Consider the following 27,095-nt stretch of genomic DNA (forward strand, 5'->3'; position numbering starts at 1 on the left):
CTTCCAGTAAGCAAACCTGATTCCCTGGTTTTCCAACAATACAGCAGTTTCTTTTAACAGCTGTAGATTCTAGAGGAGAAGGACCTGCAAATGGGGAATCATTGTGTGTGTGTGTGTGTGTGTGTGTGCACGCGCACATGCGAAAAAAAGCCCAAACTGGAGCCAGTTATCTGAAGCCTCCTCCAGCCAACATGGGTGGTTTGAGTAAAATGTGACCCACATCCAAACCACCCCAGTAGTGGGTCTGCAAAATAAAAACTTCACCAATGAGGTGTTGCAAAATCAAATCATTCCTGACTGCCTATTTCTAGCTGAAACAGAGCTGGGCTAAAATCAGAAGCATTCATCTGATACCTGGCTCTCTGACTTCAAACTTTGAGGGTTCTGATATAATACTGTTGAGTCTGAGCTGGTTTTGGATTTGGTTTTGCAACACAAAAAACACCTCCCTCCCACCCAGTTCTAGAGATCCCTTCCCCCAAATATTAAAAACTGCAAGTATGTCCTGTGAAGTTATCCAGGTTTTACTTACTCCTTGGATCGGCTTAGAAAATAAACCAAGAAACCACATTTAACACAGCCGCCCATATAGCACCTGATACAACACAAAAGCCATGCAACTTCTGAGAATGGAATCTGCATATTCACTTATGCATTCATTTTATTGCACTTCAAGGGAAAAATTCAGGCTCTGATTAAAATTAAAAAGGAGTTTATGTTTCGTTCCTTTTTCTTTCACATATATATATTTTGTTCTACTCAAATAATTGTTTCATTTTAAAGAGTTAGTGTCCCTTTTAATTATAAAAGTGGACAGAAGCCCTGTTTGCATCAAAGTAATGTAAGTCTTCCCCACATACATTAAAAAGAGATGATGCTCTCAAAGTGGATGGCTGGGTAATTGATATGCAAGTGCACTATGGACTTATTAATAACTTATTCATTTTATGATGACCTGCTTTGAGATGATAATCTGTTGTTGAAGCATCTTTTAAAAGCGTATTTTCATTGATTTATGATCATGTTTGTATTTTTATTTTGACAATCTATCAAACAGGGAAGAAAAGACTAAGATGTGTCCTCCATTATGCTACAAAATAAAGAGGGATTGCACAATAACTGATCTTCCCAGAGATGAGTTCACAAGGTGTGAAGGGAATGCAGCACAAGACAATTTTAAATAGCCTGGCATGTCATTGCATGCAAAATTCCTTGTCACCAGAAGCCACTGGCCAAATTTATTCCTGAGACAACTCTGTAAAAGTCAGTGGAGTTCTGAGAAGCTGAGGCACACGAAGGGGAAAGAAATATTATACCTGACATTAGCTATTGCTTTTCACACACCTAGTACAATGATTCATGGTGATGACCCAAAATGTGAGCATATTTATCCTTGTGAATATAGACGATATTGAACCTGATTCATCATTGCCCTTCACCTTGTGCAGTCATTTACAGCTGTGCAAAGTGGGTGTAGAAAGCGACCACTGTGATTTGAAAGTATGTTGCATCCACTTTTCACTGATGTACAGACTACAAAAAGGGCAGAGCAATGGAGAACCAGGCCCAATGTATGTCACTTCTAACTGGGCTGGATTTGGTGGTCTGGTTAAGCTATGTACATCCCAGCATTCACGTTACACTCCCCATCAGTACCCGGCCCAGGCCAGGGAAGCTAATGATCCAACCAGAGGACCAAATTTAGTGAATCCTGGTCATGTGCCACCCAAGGTGCATTGCACATACGCTAAGAGGTACATCCCAAGACCAGGTTGGGAGGCAGAAATGACTTTCAGGTTTGGATAATGTGTGCATACAGTTTTGAGCTTGGTAATTAGTTTTAGAGGCTTGAACTTGTGAATGGGCTAAGGCTTGGACCTTGTCATCAACAGAACACACAGAACCTGAGTGGGTATCCAAACTAACCCCTTTCTGAAGTCTGGATTGTTTGGTAATGTAAAAACATAACAGACCTCAGTGTAAGCTTGCTTCCTGAGTTTGGCTATTGCAAGACCTCTGACTTAGTATCTCCAATCTGCCTTAGCCCAAACAACCTTTATATTCTGCTTAGAACTAATTACCCATCTCTCAGCAGTGAATCCCTTGAATTCTAATACAGATGTTTAGCACCAGCATTTAGGTTGACTCAACACATGAGCTCTGCATTCTCTCATACAGGGTTTTGCAGTCTGTCATCCTGATGTGGTCCCCAACCACAGCCCCTCTGAAATGACCAGGCTAATTACTAATTTTCTTTGAAATGTAGGACTCTGGTTCCCCATCACTAACCAGCTTGTGCCGTGTTGCTTCTTCTGATTTGTATTCTTCATTTTACAAACAAACACAAACACACGCACTAAGGTCACATACTGCAACTAGTCTTTGAGATGCTGAGCAGTATACAATACACAGTACCCTGAGGTTGGAGGAGCTCCATGGAAATAAAACCAAACCACCCAGAATAGGCTTCCTCTCTAGCAATACTATCCAGCTTGTCATGATGTGACAACATCTGCAGAATCAAAGAGCAATGAAGGAAGGAAGCCATTATTTAAAACACTTAAAGGAATACAATATGTCCAAGATAAGACTAATTTTTTCAAGAATGAATAATGCTCTGCTTTTCTAGGGGCATTCTTCAGTTGAGCACAATGGCTGTAACCAAGACATCTGGTTAAAGTCTGCAGTGCTCACAATGCTGACTCCACAAAGGGAATACAGTACATAATGCTATTAAGTTTCCTGTGTAGAAGTGACTTTGCTGGGACTCTTACAGAGTAAGGTACTATGCATGGTAAGGAAGGCTGGCAGAATCAATCTAGTTCTTAGGTTGCACTAGTGCCCAAAATATGCTACATGCTTTGTAAACACAGAGAAAGTCAAAACCCCTTTCCTCAGGGCCGGTGCAACCATTTAGGCGACCTAGGCGGTCGCCTAGGACACTAGGATTTGGGGGGGCGCCATTTTCTTCGGCAGCGACCATCGCGGCCGGATCTTCGGCCACCCCGGTCGCTGCCGGCATTTAGGCGGAGGGAGCTGGGGCAGGGGAGCGCAGGGAGGGCCGCCTGCAGCAAGTAAGGGCGGGGTGTGGCACGCAGGGGAACTCCCCGCCCCAGCTCACCCCTGCCCGGCGTGTTTGGGGAGGAGGCGGGGCAGGGGTAAACTGCTTCACTTCTCCTGCCTCCCAGGCTTGCGGCGCCAATCAGCTTAGGCGCCGCAAGCCTGGGAGGTGGGAGAAGTGAAGCAGCGACGGTGTGCTTGGGGTGCTCCTGCTCATGTGCGGAGTAGGGGTGAGCTGGGGCAGGGCGGGGCTGCCTCAGGGTGGAGGGATGGGGAGCTGCCGATGGGGGCGCGCCTCAGGGTGGGGTCTCGGGGATGGGGAAGGGCACAAGGTGGAAGTTTTGCCTAGGGCATGAAACATCCTTGCACCGGCCCTGCCTTTCCTGAAGAGTGTCCTCACGGATAAACCTTAAAAGGCACACAAGGTTAATTGGGGCTAGCTTGCAAATTTGATGTTTCCCAGTTAAGGGATGGCACGGAGCTGCCCCACTCCAGGAGCAGATCCTGGAGGGAATTCTTAGTCCCAATTCCCTCCTTGACCCACTTTTGCTCCAGGGGAGGATAATCTGCTATTGAACTATTCCTATATTAGTAGATGATTACTTCCCCGTCTGTGCTGGCTCAGTTCTACTGGCCCGTGCTTTGGAGGCGTGGCAAGGCCGCTGTCCATTCCCTATCCTGCCTAGCCTGTTTTCGTGGGAGGTTGAGTAGCAGCTCTAGGGGCACTGCTATGCCCATGTGATGTGAGTAGCTTAGAATCATAGACTATCAGGATTGGGAGAGACCTCAGGAGGTCATCTAGTCCAACCCCCTGCTCAAAGCAGGACCAACACCAACTAAATCATCCCAGCCAGGGCTTTGTCAAGCCTGATCTTAAAAACCTCTAAGGATAGAGATTCCACCACCTCCCTAGGTAACCCATTCCAGTGCTTCAGCACCCTCCCCCACTGCAACTTGAGACCATTGCTTCTTGTTCTGTCATCTGCCGTCACTTGGACCATCCCTGCTCCATCCTCTTTGGAACCCCGCTTCTGGTAGTTGAAGGCTGCTATCAAATCCCCCCTCACTCTTCTCTTCTGCAGACTAAATAACCCAGGTTCCCTCAGCCTCAACCAGCTTGTGCCTGGTGTTTCCCAACTCCATTGTGGAGTATAGTACGGGCAGGTCAGAATCCTGCCATTGGTTTGGAAGCTTATCAGAAATGTACCAGAATGATCCAAATGCCTGGGAAGTAGGCTGGAAATCTCACAAGGAAAGATTTATTGAACTTCTTACTTCCGGCTGGGCTGGAGTCACTGTGACAAGAGCCTCTCTCTGACATCTGACATGCCCACTTCTGGCTAGATCTTGGAAATCTAGGGGGCTGATGAAAATTAAAGCAAATCAATAAAAAAAATTAAACCTTCCAAAAATACTCAGTTCAGGTCTGGGTACATCTTTGAATACAGGTCTTAGGGGAATGAAGGTTCTTATTGTCTCTGAGCATTTTGGCTCATCCCTAGACAACACAGGATGTTTTCTGTTTTATTCTGCACTCTCCAGGCTGGTCTCTAGAGCTGGTTAGGGAAAGATTTTTTTTCATGCAAAAATATTGACAAAAATAGTTCTAATTACAATTTTTCTTTGAAACGTAGCAGGTTTCCATCAAAATCTGTTTTAAACAGAAAAAAACTGGGGTTTTGATTTCTTGATGAAACCCTGAACATTTTTAATGAAAACAGATTTTTTTTTCCACGGGTATTTCTCTTTCATCCAAAAAAACATTTTCTGTTGAAAAATGTTTCAGTGGAAAATTTTGGACCAGCTGTACTGGCCACATATTTAAAGTTAGGCTTTGATGTTGCAACATGAGCTGCTAATACAGACTGCTGCATCCCATTGACTTCAGTCAGATTCTGCAATGGGTACAGGGGTCTGCCATGCAGAATTAGGGCCTTAATTCATTTCATGCTGGCTGCCCTGCAGGGAGAGGGAATGGCTGCCTTTGACAGGCAGAGCTCTGGCAAGCCCACATGTGCTGCTTTTCTGGCCCTGCTTGGGAGTGCTTGCAGACATGTTGCCTGATGGCAGGTCACACTCATCTCTCCCAGGCAGCACTACCTAGTGTCACACAAGCACTCAGAGGCATGCTGCCTACCAATAGAAAGTGGCACTGCTCCCTGCAAGAAGTATTAATTATAAATTAATTCTGGGGAATTTGTTTTCAACCCCATTCTATGGTATTTATTTCTCAAATCTAAAATGTCTGCCTCTTTCTGTAGTGGGCTGTGCATGGACACAAACATAACCTTCTCCAGACTTAGGTCAAGACTGTGGCTCATCCTACTCCTTGCACAGGAGAGTGCAATGCACTGCCTTACTCACCAGTACAGACTACCTGCATCAAGAGTCACAGTGTGGAGGGGAGAGAAGGATCCTGAAGTCGCTACTCCTTCTCTCGTGTAGATGGGCAGGTTGGGAGTGGCCAATGCTTCAACCAGCACAGTGAGCCAGCAAGGAGTGGGAAGAAATCCATGCTGGCAAAGGGTCAGGATGGATCACTTTTCCTCACAGAGCCTGGGAAGAATCATGGACCAGAGTGTGACTCTGAATAATAACTCAGTCCCTCATCTTCCCCTGGGGCAATGCAACTATGTGCTGCTCTGAAATCCACAGACTAGTCCTTAGCGAACTTAGAGAACTGAGATGAAGTAAACACATGTCTGATTTTCTGAATCTTTGGCATAAGCTTAATACACATAAGGGTTGTTCCTGAAGGCAGTTAATGTTATATTAGCACTGAAGACAATTGATCATTTTGCTATAGCACAGGCTTCTCTGCAGCACATAACACTAAAGGACAGTTAAATCCTCCAGGCTAGAAGAGGGCCAGGTGCAGAGTGAAGGCTCAGAGTGGGCAGGAAAAGCAGGACAAGAGATGCCTTTTCATTGTGTGAAGGCTGATGATAAGTGAGCGTGGGGTTTAGGGATGAGACACTTTCACAGTGATAGAGCAAAGTGGCAGAGGGCTCTGTCACCACCAGTGGAGAGTGGTAGATGCTGGGAACCGAGTCATTCAGTGGCTGAACCAGATATAAGGACTGGAGCAACAAGTAGTCAGAACAGAGGAAAATAGGGCGGAACAAGATTGTACCCAGTGCTCCTCATCTGAAGGCACAAAGTGTTGAGCAACAATTCTAAGAATTATTATAAAGCACTTACCTGTGATGAGCCATTCTCATTATGCACTTGGCATTACATTCTGAACTCTAACATATCTGCTGCCCCAAAGGTATCCCTATTTGAATTATAATGTGCCTTATGAAAAAGGTGGGGCATTAAGCTGGCATATCACAGTACAATAAATAGCTTGCCACACCAGCTACTCTGTAAAAGAGAAATAACCTTGTTCCACCCACTTGTTGATTCCTGTCTCAGTTAGACTATAAACGTGGTCAGATTCTGTCCTTTATTCTGTTTGTTCCCAGCAGAGCAGGGCCCTGGTTTTGAATAGGTCCTTTTGGGGCTGCTATAATACAAATAATGCAGCAATTATTATTAATAATAATTAATATGTTTTGATAAACTGTACTGTATTTTTCCACAAAGCCTCCTCTGGCATACTACTCTAGTCCAGTGCAATCTGCCCAAAATCTGCCCTTTATTCCTCTTTATGGGCTCAGTTCTGCTAGGTGTTGGGTTATCCGGCCACAATCCAGCAAAACAAGCTGTGCTTATCTTTAAGCACATGAATAGTCCCAGTGGAGCTGAGAGGACTACTTACTTGTTTAAAGTTAGGCACAGGCATAAGTATCTTGCTAGATCTGGGCCAGAGTGCTCAGCAACTTGCAGGATCAAGCCTTACAAAATATGTTTTCTAATAGGCCTTGTAAAACCAATCCACTCAGAAATTTTGACAAAACACACACACACACACACACACACACACACACACACACACACACACACACACACACACACACACACACACACACACACACACACACACACACACAACCAAAGGGTAGAGCAAATTACCCTTGCAAAACATTCAGAGTGTTGTCCTTTCCACCCCACCATCGCCTTCTTGCTTTATAGATAGCCTTCTTTGATCGTAAACTCTTTGGGGCAGAGAACTTGGAGCAGATTCTCCTTTCAGTTTCACCAGTGTAAATCTGAAGTAACAGCATTGAAGTCAGTGGAATTATTCCAGATTTACATCAGTGTAAATGAGAAGAGAATCAAGCCTTCAGTTCCCCAACCTGCCTGTCAAGCACTTAGGGCTAGATTGTAGTTACCCCAGAATGGGTGCACAATGGAGAGAGATGGTGCAAGGAGCCTTCTCTCCCATTTGTCTCCTGCTTTCCTCTACACAGGGGTTGGCTATAATTCTAGTCCCTGTGCTCTCTGCACAGAACTGATGCACAGTGCCTTCTGGAGCAAAGCTTGGATGCAGCTCTGCCCTCCGACCCAATGCAGGTCTGGTTCTTAGTAGCACAGTTGCCCGTCGGTGCTCTGTTGGTGGTATATAAGTGAACAATTAAATAACAATCATTCAGACTTTTTACGGAGTTGTTTGTGTGCGGGTTGGTTTATTTTGCTTTGCACACCTGTCATCCAGTAATTTTAATTGCTAAAAATGGCTTGTTCAAGTTTGACATTCCAAATAACTTCAAAGCAAAGGAACCAACATGCAATCCTGTCTGAGTCTGACACGAGTTCTACATCAGTGTAACTCCGCTCTTTTCAGTGGAGTTACACTGGTGGTATGTGAGAGGGGAAGCAGCTCCTTTGTGCTTCCCACGTGTATCCAGTTAAAGGCTAGATTCCACAGTCCTTTCTCAAGCAAAACTTCCACTGATGTCAAGGGTCAAATCCTGAGGCCCCTTTTCAGTTTTTAATTTTGTTCCCCTCATTCCTTACTTGGACAAATTCCCATTATATTCATTGGGATTTTGCAAGCTTCATCTACCGTCAATGGAAATTCACCTGAATAAGGAATGCAGGATAATGACTTCAATGTTTTTTTTTTAATTATGCAGAAATCCTTTGTAATTTTGGGAAATGTTCATCTGTCATTGCTGCCATAAAAGAACATAGATAGACAGACAGACAGACAGTGTTATTTTACTGAAAAATAAATTATTTTATGATACCATCTTTTGCTTGGTTGAAAGACCAAATAAGCAGATAAATACACTTTTGCTTACTTGTTTGATTTGGGTTTAACCCAGTGGTGCTATACATCGTCATTCAGTTTCAAGATACTGTTATCAAAACTAAGTACATCTTTCATGTGCTTTCAAGTATCACCATGTATTTATCATTATGTTATGGTGGTAGATAATGAAAAGCCAGTTTGTCAGAAGCTGCTGAACTGGCATCGATATGCCTTCATAAGTTATGGATATTCAAAACTCTCATTTCAGAGGCTCAAAAATGATTTAGTTGTCTTGGAACTGAATTTCAGCTTTTATTTCAGATGAAACATCTATGTGAGGATTTTATTTCCAAGTTATATTTTCATATGACCATTACTGTACTTGGATAGGGAACTTAGAGTAAATTAATTCATCATTAAAATGTATGCTTCTTTGAGTTCAAATTTTGCTACTTTTACCACTTTGGCATCCTAGAGTAACTTATGACTTTAGCATAATATAGAATAGAGCTGGTTGATTAATATAAAAAGGGATTTGCAAATACTTTTGCTAATAAAAGCAGTGAGTTTGATGTGCAGTTATTTGTTCGAGCATGTTATTCATTCTTTGTATTAGGACAGCCACCAACTATTTATGAAAATGTTTCCTTATCTTGAAAGTTTCACAGATTTAAGCACAAATTATTATTCATGTGAAAATTCCTATCAGAAGTGTGTTGTTTGGCTTTTGCTATTATCACTCATCCATCTCCTTTTAATCTTCAGGTCATCCAGACAGGGAGTAATAACAATATAATATGATGTAGAAAACTAGTGATACAACATGAATAACATATATGGGTTGGTTACAGTGAACAGTTCATGAAAACTCTCCAAGCTGAAATTTGTCCTCATAATCTATTGGCAAAAGCTGTATTTATGAAGGAAGAGATTTCACAATGACTAATTTGATTAACTTTAGCCTTGATAACGGGACAGTGTGTAGACTCAGTTTCGACACCTGTCAGTCAGTGCTGGCCTACAAACCTAGTAGGCTAAACACTCCTACTTTTAAAATAATTACATATTTTACCAAAGACAAGAAGTTCCTAGCCACTGTATCCTATTATACTTGTTTAAGTGAGTGCAGAATCTGGCCTAAAATGAAGCATATGAAAAGAGATGAGGAACCTCATATGATAGCAACAAACCAGCATGGCTTTTGTTAAGTAAAAACATGCCTCTCCAAACTATGGTCTTCCTTCAGGAAAGTGCTTCAGCCCATGTTTAAGTCCACCCGTCTTCAGAACAGCAAGTGCTTAAGTGCTGTACTGAACAGGATACTTTTCTGAAGTGGGGCCTATTAGAACTGTTGGAGTGAGTGAAGAAAACAATAGATAAAGAAGACCCGGTGAATACAATTTATTTTTACTTTAAAAACCCTTACAAAGCACCGCACAAGAGTCTGTTAGGGCAGCTAAGTAGTCGCTGGATAAAGAGTATTTGGTTACGGATTAGCGGCTAAGGACAGAAAACAAAAAGTAGGAATAAACAATAAACTTTAAACATGGCAAAAGCCTAATAGGGTGCCACACTGTATTAGAACCAGCTGAAAAGGGGTGGCAACATTTGTAGGTAACACAAATTATTTAGGGTTGTCATAACTAGAGTAGGACTATGAGGAACTCCAGAGGGACCTCCCAAAACTAGGGCAATGGTTAGCAGACTAGCAGATGAAATGTAATGTTGACAAATGCTGGGTAATGAACATTGGACAGAATAATTTGATCAGATATTTTGCTGGGTTTAAAATTAACTGTAACTGCTCAAGAAGTAGTCCTGGAGGACAGTGTAGACAGCTCAGTGAAAACCAAATGCTCCTGTATAGCATCTGGTACTGACCACTGTCAGAGACACAGACTAAACTAGACAGATCTTTGTCAGTCTCATCTAGCCTGCAGTTCATATGTTCCTAAAAATAAGATTATAATTTCGATAAATGCACATTTTAACTGTTTCCATATTAGAGCCAGTTGAATTATTCTTGCAATTACTATTTTTTGTGAGTTTTGTCCTTTTCTCTGTTCCCAAACCCATACCGATTGTTACCACTGTATTTATTATTTGTAATAATATTGTGAAATAGTTTATATGAACAGATTTCAGTTTAAGAGTTCTTTGCCAACTGGTACTTTAACTATTCTCTAGTCCTTGTTCATTACATCATTTCACATGTATCAGGCTCCAATACAGTTGATATTTAGTAAACATAGTTCCCATACTCAGTACGTATGATAGAAGTGTGGGTAAAGTGTAAAGATAGAAGCACTAGTTGTGGCACCTTAGTAAACCGGTAAAGTAAATGTTTAGGTTCCTATCTTCCATTGAGCTCTGTGTGGGTGAATGAATGGCATGCTAGTGCATGACTCTGCTTGCATAGAACTTGTTGCCGTATTGGGACCAAAGTTATCTGCACTCAAAATCTTCCTCGTAACACTTCTTATCTTATCTGTTCTACAATCAGTACTGGCCCAAATCCAGAGGTCCCTAAGTGGTGTTCCTCCGGGCCTGATCCAAAGTCCATTGAAGTCAAAGAGCAATGGCTCAGAACTTCTGTCCTCGTTCAGGCAAACTACCCATATTCTCTACAAAATATTTCACAAAATTTGTCAGATAAGTGGTAAACTCATGACTCCATTATCTGACACCATGTATGTGAATTATTTTTCTGAGTTTGAAATGAAAAAAAAAAGTCAAATAATTTGATGTGGCATTTGTCAAATAGATTAGTTGGCATCTATTATTCAACTTGCTGTAAAACTGAGTAAAGTCTTCTTGATTTGGGCCAATATTAAAAAAAGAACTTTTTTTAGAATAGAGAAATGTTTGATGTCAACACAGAAACATGCATGTCTTGAAAATATTCTTTACTTTAGCACCGTAACTCCTTTCTGTGTTATCTGTTCTGTACATTTCCATTAAATAGCAGGCCTAACGAGACACAATTTTCTTGAACTAGAGCTTGTTGTCCAAAGTCTATCATTTTTGTCTTTCCTTCATTTTGGCTTCTCTTTAGACTGTTTCACTTTAGCCAGATTAGCAAAAAAGATAATGATGCATTTCTACTAATAAGTCTCATGGAGTCCCTGCCAGTTGGCTGAAGGTCTGAGGATGTGGAAAATACATATCTAATTAGAATCTGGCTGAGGTCCCCATCTGGCTAAAGTATCAAAGGTCAGTTCCAATTGAAAAAGCAAACACTGTCACTAATGTTGTTTTATACAAAGCACAGAGTGTATTTCTCTTAAAAGCTTCATCCTCAGACATGTGCAAAAGCGCCACGAGAATCAAAATGTTAGTAAAGGACAAAATGTATTTATAGGGCCTGTTCATCAAATGCACATAGTTCTTCTGGTGGAAGATACAGAGAAAATGGTCTCTATCCTCCACCCTATTCCCAAGCTAAGATCTACAATCCTCTACCAATTTAGGTTAAAAAATGTAGAAAACGGCAGGTTTGAAATTCATCACTGCCATGGATTTTTCAAGAAACACAGCAATGAGTACCTAAATGTCACAGATTAGAATCAAGACCAACAACTGTAACTGCTTTATAATGGCAAAGAAACCACTAACCGCCTACATGTGTTTTCTCCAGCAGTGAAGGAGGCCAGAGTTCAAGAACATAAAACTATGAATTGGGGGAATTGTGGTTAAGGTAAGGAAATTGTCCAGGGATTATATATTATAAGATCCTTCTATGCCCCTGTCACCTTAGTTCCAAGATGTTCTGCTAACCAAGTACTGAAGAATCAAAGTCTTGTTCTCTTTCTTAAGACAACTTTAATGTTCCTTTTAATGCTGCCTCTGCCTCTCCCCCTCCCCCTCCCCCTGCCACATTCCCTCTTTTGGGGAAAGAATTCAATAGTTCAAAGGAATTTTGTATAAAATACAGCCAATATTATTATTTTATTTTACAAGATGAAAGATTGCTGGGTAAAAAAGATCATCTGCTGGGTTTGAGGATTGTACAGCCAGTGCTTAGTAAACGTTTCTTTTTTTTCTTTGTTGGAATATAGACAAGTACCATGGTTAAAAAGTATTCCCTTTCCTTTGGTTACTGGCAAAAAAAAAAAAAAAAAGTTGAGGCAGGCAAAATAAGAATATGTGACTGCATTCCAAAATGTTAGTCCTTAGTTAGTCAAATATAAATGAATGTATTATGCAATCATCATAGGGTTGGATTCATTAATTATTTGTATGCCTGTAAGCATAGTCTAAGCTTGCAAATGGCAGATCACATGCACTTTTCCTTTTGGTATTAACCAAAGTTCAAACCCACAAAGGACTGTTCCTCCCTTCTCCTCAATGATACATTTAAAAGACAGCTGCAAAAAAAGCATTTCTGGTCCCAGCAAGTACTATACATGTACTGATTTAGAAAAAAATACTGTTGATCCAATCCAAGTAATGACTAGAGCTGTGTTAATAATCAGTTTTTCAATTCACTGGCTGAACCAAAAAACTGGGGAAAAAGTCATTTCGGATTGATGTGAAACAAAAAAAAATTGGTTTTCTCAGTGAAACGCAATTTTGTTTTGTTTTGTTTTGGTGTAACCTCCACTTGGCATAAAATGCTTACGTAGTCTTTGGAACAGAGACTTGAACCTACATTGCTGGTATATGCCCAAACCACTAAACTATAGAGGATAAGGCAAGAAGGGCTGGTGGGAGGGAAAGGACATCACTGCTGCTGCTGCTGCTACTGTCACCTCTTCCTCCTGTGGTAGCTTTGTGACTGGTTCCTAAATCCCCTTGTGACTCTAGCCCATTTTTTTTCCATATCAATATTTGCAAATAGTTTTGGACAAGCTGAAACTGCATTTTTTTGGTGAATAAATTATTTGTCCAAAAAATGTCACCCAGCTCTGCTAATGACAACATTCTCAATATTCTTGCAAGGTCATGTTAGTCTCCTAGTTCCCTTTAACCAGCTATCTTCTTTTTAATTTTGGTTTCTCAATGGAAACCAAGGCACAACCCTTACAAACGAACAACCAACACTTGTGGGGTCTCTTGAGTCTTCATATCTGCTACGGTATATGTTGCTGTGGTTTTTGGTCATGTAGTTGCCTTGATTACCAGAGGCTTGGTCTGGCAGGGACTGAGCTTTGCAGCTCTAAAACTGAGTGAGGAGGGCCTGTCTATCTAGTTTATCATTTTGCTTTGTCATTTTAAAACTAGGCCACCTTGCAAAGGGCCTCGAAAAGTGCATCTAGGCCTTGTGCTGTCTGCTCAGTTGTACACGTCTCATTTTGATCTGGCAGTCTTCATGCTGTCCATGAAGTAATTTGGCCTGCTTCTAGTTAGTGTCTAGTTAGTGCTACTTTATAAGTGGTAATGGAGCCAGGTCCACATAAATTTCAGATGGAGAAAATGTGCTGGTGGTGTTGTAGGTTGGAGTTGTTTTCAAGAACTGAGCCAAGAAACTGGATGATCAAGAAGGAGTAAGTTACAGTGAGTGGATGAAATTTTCTGATCAAAACTTTTTTCAGTAAAAAATAAAGACTCAGCAACACCATAACTTTCGCAAAATTTTGTCAGTGATTCTGCCACATTGTTTTGTTTGGGGAAAAAAAAATCAACCCCTCCAAAAATAAAATGTTTCCATTTTCTGATTCAAAACAACATTGCATTTCAAAATTTCCTATGTTTTAAAAAAATTAAAAAACATTTTAAAATGCTAGAAATAAAAAAAACAAATAATTGTATGTCAGATCATGTTTTGTTTGATCCAAAACATTTTCTTTTTTAACTTTTCAATGTGCTGGAAGTGTTAAAAATTGTTTTCAGTTCTACCCAAAATAATTTTTTTTTTGCAGGGGGTGCAGGGAACTTTTTGGAATGACCAGAGAACAACAAAAAAAAATCCATTATTTGAAAAACCCACCATTTGTGTAGCTCTAAACATAGCAAATAATATAAGTAGGGCCCTACCAAATTCATAGTCCATTTTGGTAAATTTCATGATAATAGGATTTAAAGAAACTTAAATTTCACAGTTTCAGATATTTAAATCTGAAATTTCATGGTGTTGTAACCATAGGGGTCCCAGCCCAAAAGGAGGTTGTGGGAGGTGGTCACAAGGCGACTCTAGGAGGGATGTGCTATTGCCACCCTTACTTCTGCACTGTTGCTGGCGGCGGCCTTGCCTTCTGAGCCAGACTCCCAGCCAACAGCCACAGAACTTCCTGCAGTTGGGGAAGGTTCTTGGAGGTGGGTCTGACCTGGCCCCGGGAGCAGCCCATGCAGAGGAAGAGGAAGTCCTGTCCCTCCCCAGCCTGGCTGGGGCTAGCAGCTGGAGACCAGCACAAAGGCCAGCCCCCAGCCCTGCCCCTCCCTGGCTTTGGGCCCAGCACTGGGTGGTTAAAGAGGCCTTGGGCTGGCTATATGTGTGTGTGTAGGAGGGGTGACCACAAACCCCGCCCCACACTGTTGCCCACATCACCCACCAGTAAGACCAGCCCTGCCTCCCCACTGCAAAAAGTGATGGCCTCCCCCCCCCATACTATGCCACCCTCACATCTGTGCTGCCGCTGGCAGTGGTGCTGTCTTCAGAGCTGGGTGCCCGGCCAGCAGCCGCTCTCCACTCTCTGGCGGACCAGCTCTGAAGGCAGCGCAGAAGTAAGGACAGCAGTACCACAACCCCCCTACAATAGCCAGACTTCATGAGGGAGACCAGATTTCATGGTCCATAATGTGTTTTTCATGGCCATGAATTTGGTAGAGTTCTAAATATAAGTTCTAGAAGTAAATTCTGAATAAGACCACTGATCTATTCGTGGCACTTTGCACTGTCATGGGGGAGATTCTCATTCTCTTTCTAGACTCAGATTCTCACATTCCAAGCTGACAAGGACTGGTAGCCTTAGGGAGAGGACATGCTCAGCCTCTGCAGAGTACAGAACCGACCCAAAGCCTATTGAAATGAATGGCAATCTATTGGGATTAGGTGCACAACCCCTCTAGCCAATTATGAAGTTTGCACTGACAAACTCGAAAGGGAGTTTTGCTCAGTCTTCCTTGGTTGAACAGCTGGTCAGTGCAATGTTACTTTGATAGTATGTGATAAATGGCAAACTTTCAAGGTTTATTTAGAGACAGGAAGGTAACTTTCCCCCAAGGCAAAAATGTGCTTGTACTTTCTTAGACCTGCCAATATGCTGATATCCTCATAATGCATATATCTCTGTGTGAGAAATAACTGAGCTAGCTGAGGCAATAAAAAAGAACATAACTGATTAGACTGGGGAGATCTGGAGTTTGAAAGAGCTTGTGACCCCCTCCCCTGAATATCTTATTCCCTATGTGTGAGTGGTTTGCAAATCATCCAGGGTCTGTGATGTTCTTGGGTGTGTGCATAGTCCTGCATACAATTTTCATTATATTTTATATATTTGAAGACTATAATTAGACTTTAAAATAAAAATAAAAAAATGTTTGAATTAAAACTAGATATAAATCATTCCTTTGCCTTGAGCCTTCTCTTACTGCATCTTTCTGCTTGTTGATTTTTACGTGGCTTTTTGTCTTACAGAAGCAAAGCAAAAACAGTGGGAAAACTTTGCTTCTTTTTTTTAAAGTTTACATTGATTTCAAAAGAATTATCATTGGTGGGATGGTGATAGCGTTGGGATTGCAGCATCAAAGGCAACTTTAAAAGTTCTTCCCTTTTGAAGGATTTGGTTTCTTTGCTAAAGAGGATGGATGACCTAGTGATTAGTCAGGGGCGGATTAGGGTTTTGTGCCCTGGGCCAGAGCAACTGGGAACTGCCTGCAGCATTCGCCCCTGCACCTTCCTCCCGGCACTCCTGTTGTAGAAATGGGGTTGGGGCCTGGGGCTTGCCCTGCTCCTCCTGCCCGGCACTCCAGCTGGGGAGTGGGGTTAGGGCATGGGGGGCTTGCCCCGCTCCACCTGCCCCCAGCGCCAGAGCACCGGGTGGGCAGAGTGGGGCAAGCCCCCACTCCTTGGCAGGAATGCACAGCTGGTGGAATGGGTTGGGGCCCAGGGACGCCCATTTTTCTGGGGGCCTCCAATTGGCCAGGGCCCCTGGACACGGGCCCCGTTGGCCCAGTGGCTAATTTGCCACTGTGGTTAGTGCATTAACCTGGGACTTGGAAGACCAGCCTTCAATCCCTATCTCTACCACAAATTTCCCGGGTGACCTTAGCCTCTCTGTGCCTCAGTTTCCCATCTGTAAAATGGGATACGGGTAGTCCTGTACCTCACAGAGGTGTTCTGAGCATAACTACATTAACGATTGTGAGGTACTTAGAGACAACAGCAATGGGAGTCACATAAATACTGTAGGTAGGTAGATTTTGGTTTGAGAGAGAGCCATATGCGTAAAATGAGGAGCAACACTGGAGTGAGTTTGGTCTGATTTCAGTTGTTGGGTTTAGTGTGGAAGTGCTGGGTGGTGTAGACTAGATGATCTGGTGGTCCCTTCTGGCCTTAAACTCTATGACTATGTAGCAAGCAATAACTCTCAAAATGCAAGGAACATTTTAAGTGCAACCTTTGTCACTCAGCAATGGCAGTACAGTACATTGGAACTGCTGTTATTGGACGGCTAGTAAACATTGTGCTATTTTGCAAAGCTTTTTATTCATAACCTGCAAGTGAAGGGTCAATTAGAAATTAAAAACACCCAATGTAGCTTCAGGAAGGTCTGCTCAGGGTCCTGGGAATAAAAGAAAACCTGTACTGGAAATTGCACAGGGGACAGGCAACTCACCTAACAAGAATATTCAGTCAGTAAAGGCTTGCAGGGAAAAGGTTAGATCAGGAAAAGAAGAATTAATGACAGTTCAAGTGGACTAACAAGGGTTTTTACAAGCATAGCAAGGGGGGAAAGAAGTACCAGGGAGAAATTAGTCCCATTAATAAGTGAGGAGGAGATAGTGGCCTTAGACAAGTCATTAACTTCTCACTGCCTCATTTTCCTCAGCAGCAAACTTTGTGTGTTTAGTAATGCTTAGCAGCTTCAAGCGAGATCAGGGCTCCATTGTGCTAGGTTCCATGCCAACACAAAGTAAGAGACAGTTCCTGCTTGTAGGAGCTTACTCTCTAAGTGGACAAGACAGACAACGAATGGAAGGGAAACTGAGACACAGAGAGGAGACGTAACTTGCCCCAGGTCACACAGCAGGTCAGTGGCTCAGCTAGAAATAAAATCCAAGTCTCCTGATTCCCAGTCTAGTGCTCTACCCACTAGACTGTGCCACCTCCCCTAATTGGGGATTAACCTAACGTCTGTAAAGTGCTCTGAGCACCCTAGAGGGGTGCGGGGCCCAGGACATTAGAAACTCGGTGCCTATCTGCCAGGGGGAGCTGCCCAGGCCCCACCCCCACTCCAACCCTTCCCCTAATGCCCCACCCCCACCCTGCCTCTTCCTGCCCCGCCTTTTCCCCACCTCTTCCTGCCCTGCCTCTTCCCACCAGTTCTGCCTCCTGTCCCGAGCACACTGTGTCCTTGCTCCTCCCCCGCCATTCCTCCTGATGCCATGAAACATCTGATCCATGGCAGGGGGTATAGGTACTAGGAGGGAGGGGGAGGCGCTGATTGGCTGGGCCCGCAGGAGGGCAGGAGGCGCTGGACGGAGGGGTAGGTTCTGGTAGAGGAGCTCCTCCTCACCCCCCTTGCCTCCCCATACGCCTCCTCACCCCGCTCATCCTGCCTCCCGCTTCACCTCCCCGCCTGCAGGGCCCCCCCAAAGTGCAGGGCCCAGGGCAGTTGCCCTGATTTGCTGTACCCAAAGTATGGTTCTGCCAAGCACTATAGATAAGTAGGCTCTTTAGAAGTGCCAAGCATTTTCCTTGTCAAGGCTGAAATGAGGGTTTTGAAGATGGTTTTAAAACTCTTTAGCCCTGCTCACGCTGATCAGCTGAACTATATTTAAAACTGGCTTAGCAGGAAACATATACAGTGGAACCATATATTTCATACTGAGTTTTCAAACATGGATCATGACCTAGTGTAGCCAGGTCTGTAGTTGTAACAATTGTATAGTTATGCTGAAATAATTCTGTCCACACAACTTCCAAAAAGTCAGTGAATCTGTACAGTTAGACTCCATTTGCCAAGTTTTCCAGGCAACAGTACTTTTGTTGCAACAGACTTCATGAAAGTACTTTTGTTGCAACAGATTACATGCCAGCATGCAACTTGTTCATTTTATGTTTTGAACATAACATTGTCCACATGAGCTTCACAGTTGGCGGCCACCAGCAGCTGTTTTTCTGTATCCACCAGCTGGCATACTGAGTATACTCTGCTATCATTTACTTTTTCATTACCGGTCGCGAATGCTGATGCAATTTGGTAAGCTGCATTTGCATTCAGTTAAATAATTTGTAATCGATATTGCAATAGAAAGGCCATTCTTCTCAGGATTTCTATAGAACAGAACTTGTTCCTACATGCAGCTGCCATATGAAGCAAATTTATGGAGAGGAAGTGTTTTTGTATCTACCTTTATTTGATGGATTCATGGCTATGTTGTCTGGTGCATAAATGAACTATTACTTCCTTAACACTTTGGAGTGCTATACTTACGATAGACTAGAAAGTCTGTAATGCCAGTTAGTTATAGAAAGCTTATTGCCTGATATCCGATGACATAATACAGTGATGTCAGTTCCTCTTTCTTGCTCTCCTCCTACCCTACTACGTCTTTCTTCCTTCTCCACTTAAGTTTTTACCTCACTGTTCTTCCTTCTTTCATTGTTACTTCCATCTTACAGAAGCCAGTGCCAACATACGATGTTTCCCAGTGTCAACATTGCTCCTACATTTGTCTCACTACTATGATTTTCTGTGCCACCAACAGGTGTGTTGAATGCATGATCCTGGAATACTAGCATCAGTGAAGGCTTGAAGGAGCTACCTTTCAAAAAATACATCTCAAAGCACACAATTTTACAAACGTTTTAAATCAATGAATGCACTTCAAATGCATACACAGTCCAAATAGGTTTGAAAAATGACAGACACGTTCTCCATACAGCTGTTCGTAAACCCTTCCAAAGTTCGGTTCAAAACAGAGTAATACATTTTGTGTGTGTCAAAATTTGTCTGCAATCTGTGAAATTCAAAAAGTTCCAGGTTTGCCTGATCCTCATTTTCCTATGGCAGCATCTCACTGCAAAGGCGGAGGCTTGAGGTTTGATATGTATGCTCACTTTTGCATAGATTTGACGGAATCAGATGCTAGACTTGTGGCCATGTTGGAAAAAATAGCGCTCGGTCTGCTCCATGTTGTTCTTATGAGACAACATAGTCAGAACTCACAATTCAGGGGTGAACAGGAGCCTCAAGATGTTTGTGGATATTCACATATTAATATTTTTATTTATATCCCAGGCACTCAGAAATGTGGTAAGTGCTTTACATAAACAAATTAAGACAAGTACCATGCTCCAAGGAGTGTTCAGTCCAAATTCAGCATGATTAGGCAGGGAAGAGAAAAGACAAAAGTGACAAAGTAAGAACATGGGATTACTTAGGATGTTTGCCCATCTTGTTACTTTTCTTCCTCTTCACTTCTCATTCTACACTAGTTATCCTTCCTTTCTGGAGGCATGCTCTTGGGCAGTGATTCTCAACCAGGAGTATGTGTACCCCGGGGGCTACTCAGAGATCTTCCAGGAGATACTCAACTAATCTAAATCAGTGTTTCTCGACCTGGGGTTGCAGTGCCAGGGTGGTCCTGGGATGAGTTTAGGGGGTCACAAGTGCAGGGCCGGTATAAGGAGGCCGGTGGCAGGGCTTGGGCTTCAGAGAAGGCTCACAAGTGAAAAACAGGCTCAAATATCTCACTGAAATGTAAGTACAATATTAATATTCCAATCAATTTATTTTATAATTATATGGTAAAAATGAGAAAGTCAGCAATATTTTGGTAATAGTGTGCTGTGACATGTTTGTATTTTTATGTTTGATTTTGTAAGTGAGTATTTTTAAATGAGGTGAAACTGGGGGTACTCAAGACAAATCAGACTCCTGAAAGGGGCACAGTGGTCTGGAAAGGTTGAGAACCACTGCTCTAGGGTTACGTTTTTTGGACAAGAAATGGATAGAAAAATACCAACAAAATGAAAATCAAAACAAATACTTTGCATAAGATTCATATTATATAGGAGACATATTCCATGTCTCAAATATTGACAGTTTCACTAACTGAGGGAATTATAGGAATATTTTTGATTGTCTGCAGTATTATGGTACCAAAAAAATTAATTTGCCCTTGTAAATCTGGAAAGAATTATGTCAAGCAAAAATATAACTGAGAATAATATTAAATTACTGCCCACTAAGTGAGTGGGTTGCTGAAGGAATTCGTATTGTGTGTACTGCCCTGTTCAAAGTAATATATTGTAGGCCACAGTGTGACGGCACAACAGAATTTAGATACAAATTCTTTGTACAGTATTTGTGAAACAAATACATTTCCTTTTGTAAAACTGGGAGATACTTGTACCAGCGAAATAGAAAATGAAAATGAGAGCTCTCAAAGGAATTACAGAAAGCAATAAATGTACTAGGTCACTGCCTACCAGACTCAGAGAGCCACAGTGACCGGAAGGAGGAGAACATGTTTTTTTCTGGATTTTTCTAACTGGATCAGGTTACTAAACTAAAATAAAGCTTTTCTCTCAAAGGAATCAGTTGATAACAGTTTTTGCTGAGGTAGACTGATGATCTTCATTGCTAGGGTTGGCTCAGCCAGTTGGGGGTCACAGGAGAAATGCCATGTGACTTTCAGCATGTGACTTGTCCTATGTCACATACCTCCTCAATGAATCAGGTTCAGACTTGAAATACTTTGAGAGTAGCCTGAAAAAGTTACTGAGTAGCCAGAGGAGGCAGCAAATAGTTGTTCAGTTTCCATTTGTGGAGAAATTTGCAGGAACAAATAAAGTTCTGATATACTAATTCAGGATCCTGAGTTTAATGTCAAATTAGGGCTGATTTGGAATGTTTTTGCAATGCATGTCACACTTCAAACAGCACTAAAAGGCACCCACAACACAAAAACATGCATAAATGATCCAATCAGAAATTTGATAATAAAAGGCTCTTCACTTGAGCAGACAAATGTATAACAAGATCCCAATGGCTAGAAGCCAAAGCTAGACTAGAAATATGATGCAAATTTTTAACAATGAGGGTAACTAATCTTTGGAAAAACTTACCAAGGTGTGTGGCTCCTCCATTACTATCAATTTGTAAATCATGATTAGATGTTTTTCTACGATATATACTCGTGTTCAAACAGGAATTAATTCACGGAAGTCCTATGGCAGGTGTGGGCAAACTTTTTGGCCCGAGGGCCAAATCTGGGAATAGAAATTGTATGGTCGGCCATGAATGCTCATAAAATTGGGGTTGGGGTGTGAGAGGGGGTGAGGTCTCCAGGGTGAGGCCAGAAATGAGGAGTTCAGAGTGTGGGAGGGGGCTCTGGGCTGAGGCGGGGGAGTGGGTGTGTGTGGGGGGTGAGGGCTCTGGCTGGAGGAGCGGGCTCTGGGATGGGGCTGGGTATGAGGAGTTTGGGGTGTAGGAGGGTGCTCCATGCTGGGACCGAGGGGTTCAGAGGGCAGAAGGGGGATGAGGGCTGGGGCAGGGGGTTGGGGTGTGGGAAAGGTGCAGGCTCACTCCAGCTGGGGGTGCAGGCTCTGGGAATGAAGGGTTTGGGGTGCAGGAGGGTGCTCCATGCTGGGATCGAGGGGATCTCTTTTCTCCTACTTTTAACCAATGTTCTATGAGGTGTTCAAAATTAAATTACACAAACCAAATATACAATAGTTCACCAAAAAATTATGAAAAATTCATTTTATCAGACATCCTGGAATTAAACCAGCATCCTATTATCCACAGGTGTAGTGCAGTCATGGAAAATTACCCCAGAAACCATTAGTTTTATCATGAAAGGGGTGAGGCATTATTGCCCTTTCAATAGTTGAGGGTTCCTGAAAGACCAGTTCTTTGACTGCAGCAACACAGGAGATAATTATAGTGCTGCTCAAGATAGTAGGGTGTATGTGAGGAATTCTGTTTGTTCTCAGAAGTTACAGTAGTGACACCAGTTATTTACATAGTTATTGTCAAATATACCATCAGGTATTTTGTGGGAACTCAGAGATGAACACAAGACCTTCAGGGGGAACAACAGGAACTGTGCAGTACAAACAGGTTGTCTTTTATTTTTAAGAATAGGTACATCTGCCCTTTAAATCGAAATGGCTTCTTCAAACCATTTCTTAGGAAGTAAAGAACCTTATACAGAAGGTTTACTTTGTTTCCCTCCTCCAGTTCAGAGCTGGATTCCACAAAAGACAAGAATCCCTAGAAAATAACCTTCTCTTAATATTTAAAATAGGAAAACAAAACCAGTATGTAAACATAAGCCATATCTGGGAAACAAACATATATAAATAATGCTCATAAAACAAGGTACTTCTCTCCTGACCCAGTGTAAAACATTTTTTTAAAATGGGTAGAATCATAACAGGTACCTGTGGCAGGGCGCTGCAGGGGAAGCCCTTATCAGCTCCTGCCATTCCAGCCCAATCAGGGGAAAGGGGCTGGGACTGGGCAACTTGCTAGGACTGGCCTGGAACCTGGCCAGACCTGCCAGCCTTGTTAACTGGGGCTAAAAGCTTGGGAGGAAGTGAGCCAAAGGGGGTGGGGTGGAGACTAGACTAGACTAGACTAGACCAGGACAGGACAGGACAGGAGGGGGAGAGTAGGCTCAGGAGGAGCCAGGAGCCTGCTACCCTGTTGCCACTGAGGCCTGTGCTAGGCGAAACCTGTAAATAATCTGTAAATAGTTTGAGCTTGGTGGTGGGGACCGGACACAGGAATAAAGAGCACGGGTGTTGCACCAGCTTGAAGTGTTCCCGACTCACTGGGGAGCAGGGCCAGGAGTCTGAACCGAGCAGGGCGCGGTGAGCACCCCGCTACAGTACCAAAGTCTCTTCTGACTAGGGAGATAGAACAGAGAAAATGTAATACATGGTCCTCACAAGTATGGCTATAAATCCTGGTTATCCAATGCTACAATCTGATTGGTTGCTTGGGCCTTTTTGATATGGCAGAGCTGTTCACCAGCTTGAAATGGTGCCTAGCTAGAGCTTATCCATCTCCTCATTATGCTACTTGAGGTAGAGGGACAGCTGTGGTGGGAGGGAGGACTAAGATATTAAGGCATCGTGTGAGGTGAATAAAGGTAGTTTGGGGGGCAGAGGATGAAAAAGTGGTAACATTAAAGTTCTGACACTTATTTTATTTCTTTGAATGTATACAAACAAGACTAAATCACAAGTAATACCCCAACAGAAGTTAAGTACAGCAGAACAACGCACCAGCAGAACATCAGAGAACTTCAATGCTCAGATCACCTTGGCTCACACTACTCCTCACCCTTATAATTCCTCCTTTCCCACTGGCCCATTTGCAGATACCTGGGGGAAAAGATAAACTTTGCAGTGTTCCCTGAAGCTTATCTGAGTCAGGCTATTTTGGACTAACATGGTGAAGAGAGAGCCCTGCCAGCTGCCCTTTATTGTTTCTAGCGTGAGGACTTCAGCTCCAGGACCTCTGCTATTTTAGTGGTGGTAGTAGGGCACGTTGGTAATGGAATCCCTTTAGGTCAGGGAACAGCTAGTGTAAATGCAGTGGAGTTTACCAAGAACCCTCAAACTCTAAGCTTTGAGAAGTGAAAACCTATTTTTTTTATTTACCAGGAAACCCAGAGTTGTCAGTAAATACACACATAGCTATAGCCATGGTTCTGAAATTGCTGCTATGAAGGTCTAGTCCAGATAGCTCAATGTTTTTCCTCCCATGGATTTTAAGAGTTGAATTCCTGATTTATTTCCATGGAAAATATCCTCAGAGTGACATACAACCCCAGCCCCATCACTGCCCATTAGTACAGGAAACCTTGGTACTGATGGATGAGACAGGAGATGATTCACTAGAATCTATGTCTAGTAAGAAGGAGGACCAATTAAGAAGACATTCAGTTAAACAAATGTTATAGGAGAGAAATAAAGTAAGCCCTATATAGATTTCCATATTGGTAATCTAGGTGCTAAGAATTTGGCTTCACCCAGCTGATCCAGCAAAGCATTTAAGACATGCTTAACTTTAAGTGTTTGTTCCCATCAACTTTAGTGGGGCAACTTGTGTGTTTAAGGGCTTTGCTGGCTGGGGGCCTTAACATACACAGTGGTTACTTGTCCATGAGAAATAAACTGCTTTTATTTCCCAATGACTAAAGTCACTTGTGTCTCCAGTACTTCATTTTCTTTGGACAACAAGTGAAAATGTATTCTATTATGGTAGCTTCAGATTAAAAAAAAATTGTCCCCCCCCCACCTAACAAATTTAAATTTCATGACATAAATATGAACCTTAAGTAAACAGTCAAAATGAGAAGCAATAATATGATAACAGGGCCTTATTAATATGAATCCAAAGTTTGACCTCTAATAACTGGTAACATAGGACTTGAGAACTGCCAAAAAGAAACACATTGTTGTATTAAATATACACAGCTGGGTGAAGGATTCCAAATAAGAATTTCCCCTTAAAATAACCAGATCTTTTCTGCATACCATTTTTCATACAGGAAGGGAAGAAACAGCTCAGGAGATGTGGGGAGAGGCTGGTTTTTTTTAAACCTAATCCTGAGAGGAGCAGAGCACCTGCAGTTACCACTGAATACAATAGGAGTTGCAGGTACTCTGCTCTTCTCAGGATACTGTGCCTGTGTATATTGGCAGCTGATTGGTAGAGGCAAGTGATGTAACAGGCAGGGTTAAGGGGTTCTTCCTTCTTTTTCTTTTTGTTTTTCTTTGGCATAAAGACATTCTGGCATAAAAGAGACCAACTTTCCTGATGAAAACCCAGAAAAAGTAGATTAAAAAATGGCGAAGTGGGTATTCACCCACGAAAGCTCACACTTCCAAACGTCTGTTAGTCTATAAGGTGCCACAAGACTCTTTGCTGCTTTTACAGATCCAGACTAACACGGCTACCCCTCTGATACTTATGTTACTCAGTGACACAAATGCCTTTTTTGTTTTTGCACACATATATTGTAGTTCTTTGCCAATCATAATCAGTCAGTCCATTCGGCTGCAGTGGGTGCTAGTTTCTTTCTCGCTAGTCCTTTATTATAGTCATAGCTGAGGCAGTGAATGAAAGGTAAACCACTCTATCTGAAGACTAACTATACTTTCATGAGGAAGGGTGTGAAGGCAGGAAAACTGATTAGACTAATAAACTAGCAGGAATCCTAGACCTGTTGCAGGCATGACTCGATTGACCAGGACATAGATCCATTGTGGCAAAAGCCTATGTTTCTTTGATGTTGCTGAATTCATTGGGAGTTATTAAAAAGAGACTAAATTATTTGATCAGTATTGTTCTCAGGGTTTTTTATACTTAATATAATTTGTGGTCACACTGAAGGAAGGTCTTTGAGGTGAGAAAGGTGTTCAGTTTATTTCTATACAACTTTTTTAAATGAAAGGGATTCCTTAACATTGCATCCATTTTGTCCACTCCATGAAGTGGGGCTGGATGCTGGACAATTTATACAATTTTCAGGCCCTCCCTGTCATTCTGGGCTTATCTTTTCTGAATCCCAGTTCTTCCCTGTGGCTCTTTAACATTTGTAGCCATCAATAAGGGGCAGGCACTGAAGAACCAGAATGGATAGTTCAGCAAATAATTTCCAGTATTTGCCAGAAGTGCCTAGAACATAGGTATGGTAAAGTTCAGGACTCAATACCCAGGGGTGCAAGATGCTAGCACCTCTCCTACAATGCCAGCTTGTGCGCCAGAATAAATAAAAAAGGCAAATCTCGCTGTTATGGCTGTATCTTGAAAATGTGAGAAGGGTGTAATTGATGCAGCTTTGTCTGCCTGAGTCTGGAACAAAAGCTCTGCCTTTTATGTCTCTGTGAGGTGTTAATTCAGATGCCCAGTGATGCTAATTTAAACATCCGTGTCAGCACTGTTAGCTATTTCATTTATCATAACAAAAAAGAAAGTGTGTGTGTGTGTGTGTGGGGGGGAAATCACACATCTTCCCACTCAACAGTGAGTGACATCGCACTTACACTGAAATGCTGTTTGAGGGACCTACCATCACATTTTTTCCCTTCCAAACAAAAAGGCACCTAGATTTACCCACTAGGGCATCTGAGGCATATCAAGAGGGAGCCAAGATGAAGAAGCACAACAGAGTCTATAGGGATGTTCAGAACCCACTGAAGGAAAGTCAAACTCATGGATCCCATTGGAGTCCACTGAGCATGCACAAATGTATTTTGATTCTCTGCACAATACTGTGTATGGTGGCTCATTTTGGTGACTCGTCTGAGTGGGGCTTATTTTGTGGGCTGAGCTTGGTACTTCTCCCCCCCCCACCCCCCCGCCCAACCCCCAGTTTAACCCTTGGCCAAGTTATTTTATATCCTCACAAGTGGAATTTCTCACAATTGTTAGTTATATTATTGGGATGATTTATTTCCAGCAAAGGGCTTGCCTGGTTTGATAAGGCAGACGTGTAGGTGGGACTGAAGATTTTTTCACTGCACAGAAGTTTAATGGTTTTCCCTATCACTGAAATAACTATTAATGGGTTTTCACCTCTCCTGGCACTGTCAGTGTCCACCTTTCCTGTGCTTTATTTCAATGGCATCTAGATTAGAGATAGGTGCAACCTACAAAATTCATATGAGTTTTGCTTTTGAACCCCCACATCCACAGGATTTGTTTCAACTCATTATAGTTATGTGCCAGCCATGAAACTTGGATCTGGATCCAGGTTCAGGTTG

The sequence above is a fragment of the Mauremys reevesii genome, linkage group 6 (assembly GCF_016161935.1).
Source record: "Mauremys reevesii isolate NIE-2019 linkage group 6, ASM1616193v1, whole genome shotgun sequence".
Classification (NCBI taxonomy): Eukaryota; Metazoa; Chordata; order Testudines; family Geoemydidae; genus Mauremys; species Mauremys reevesii.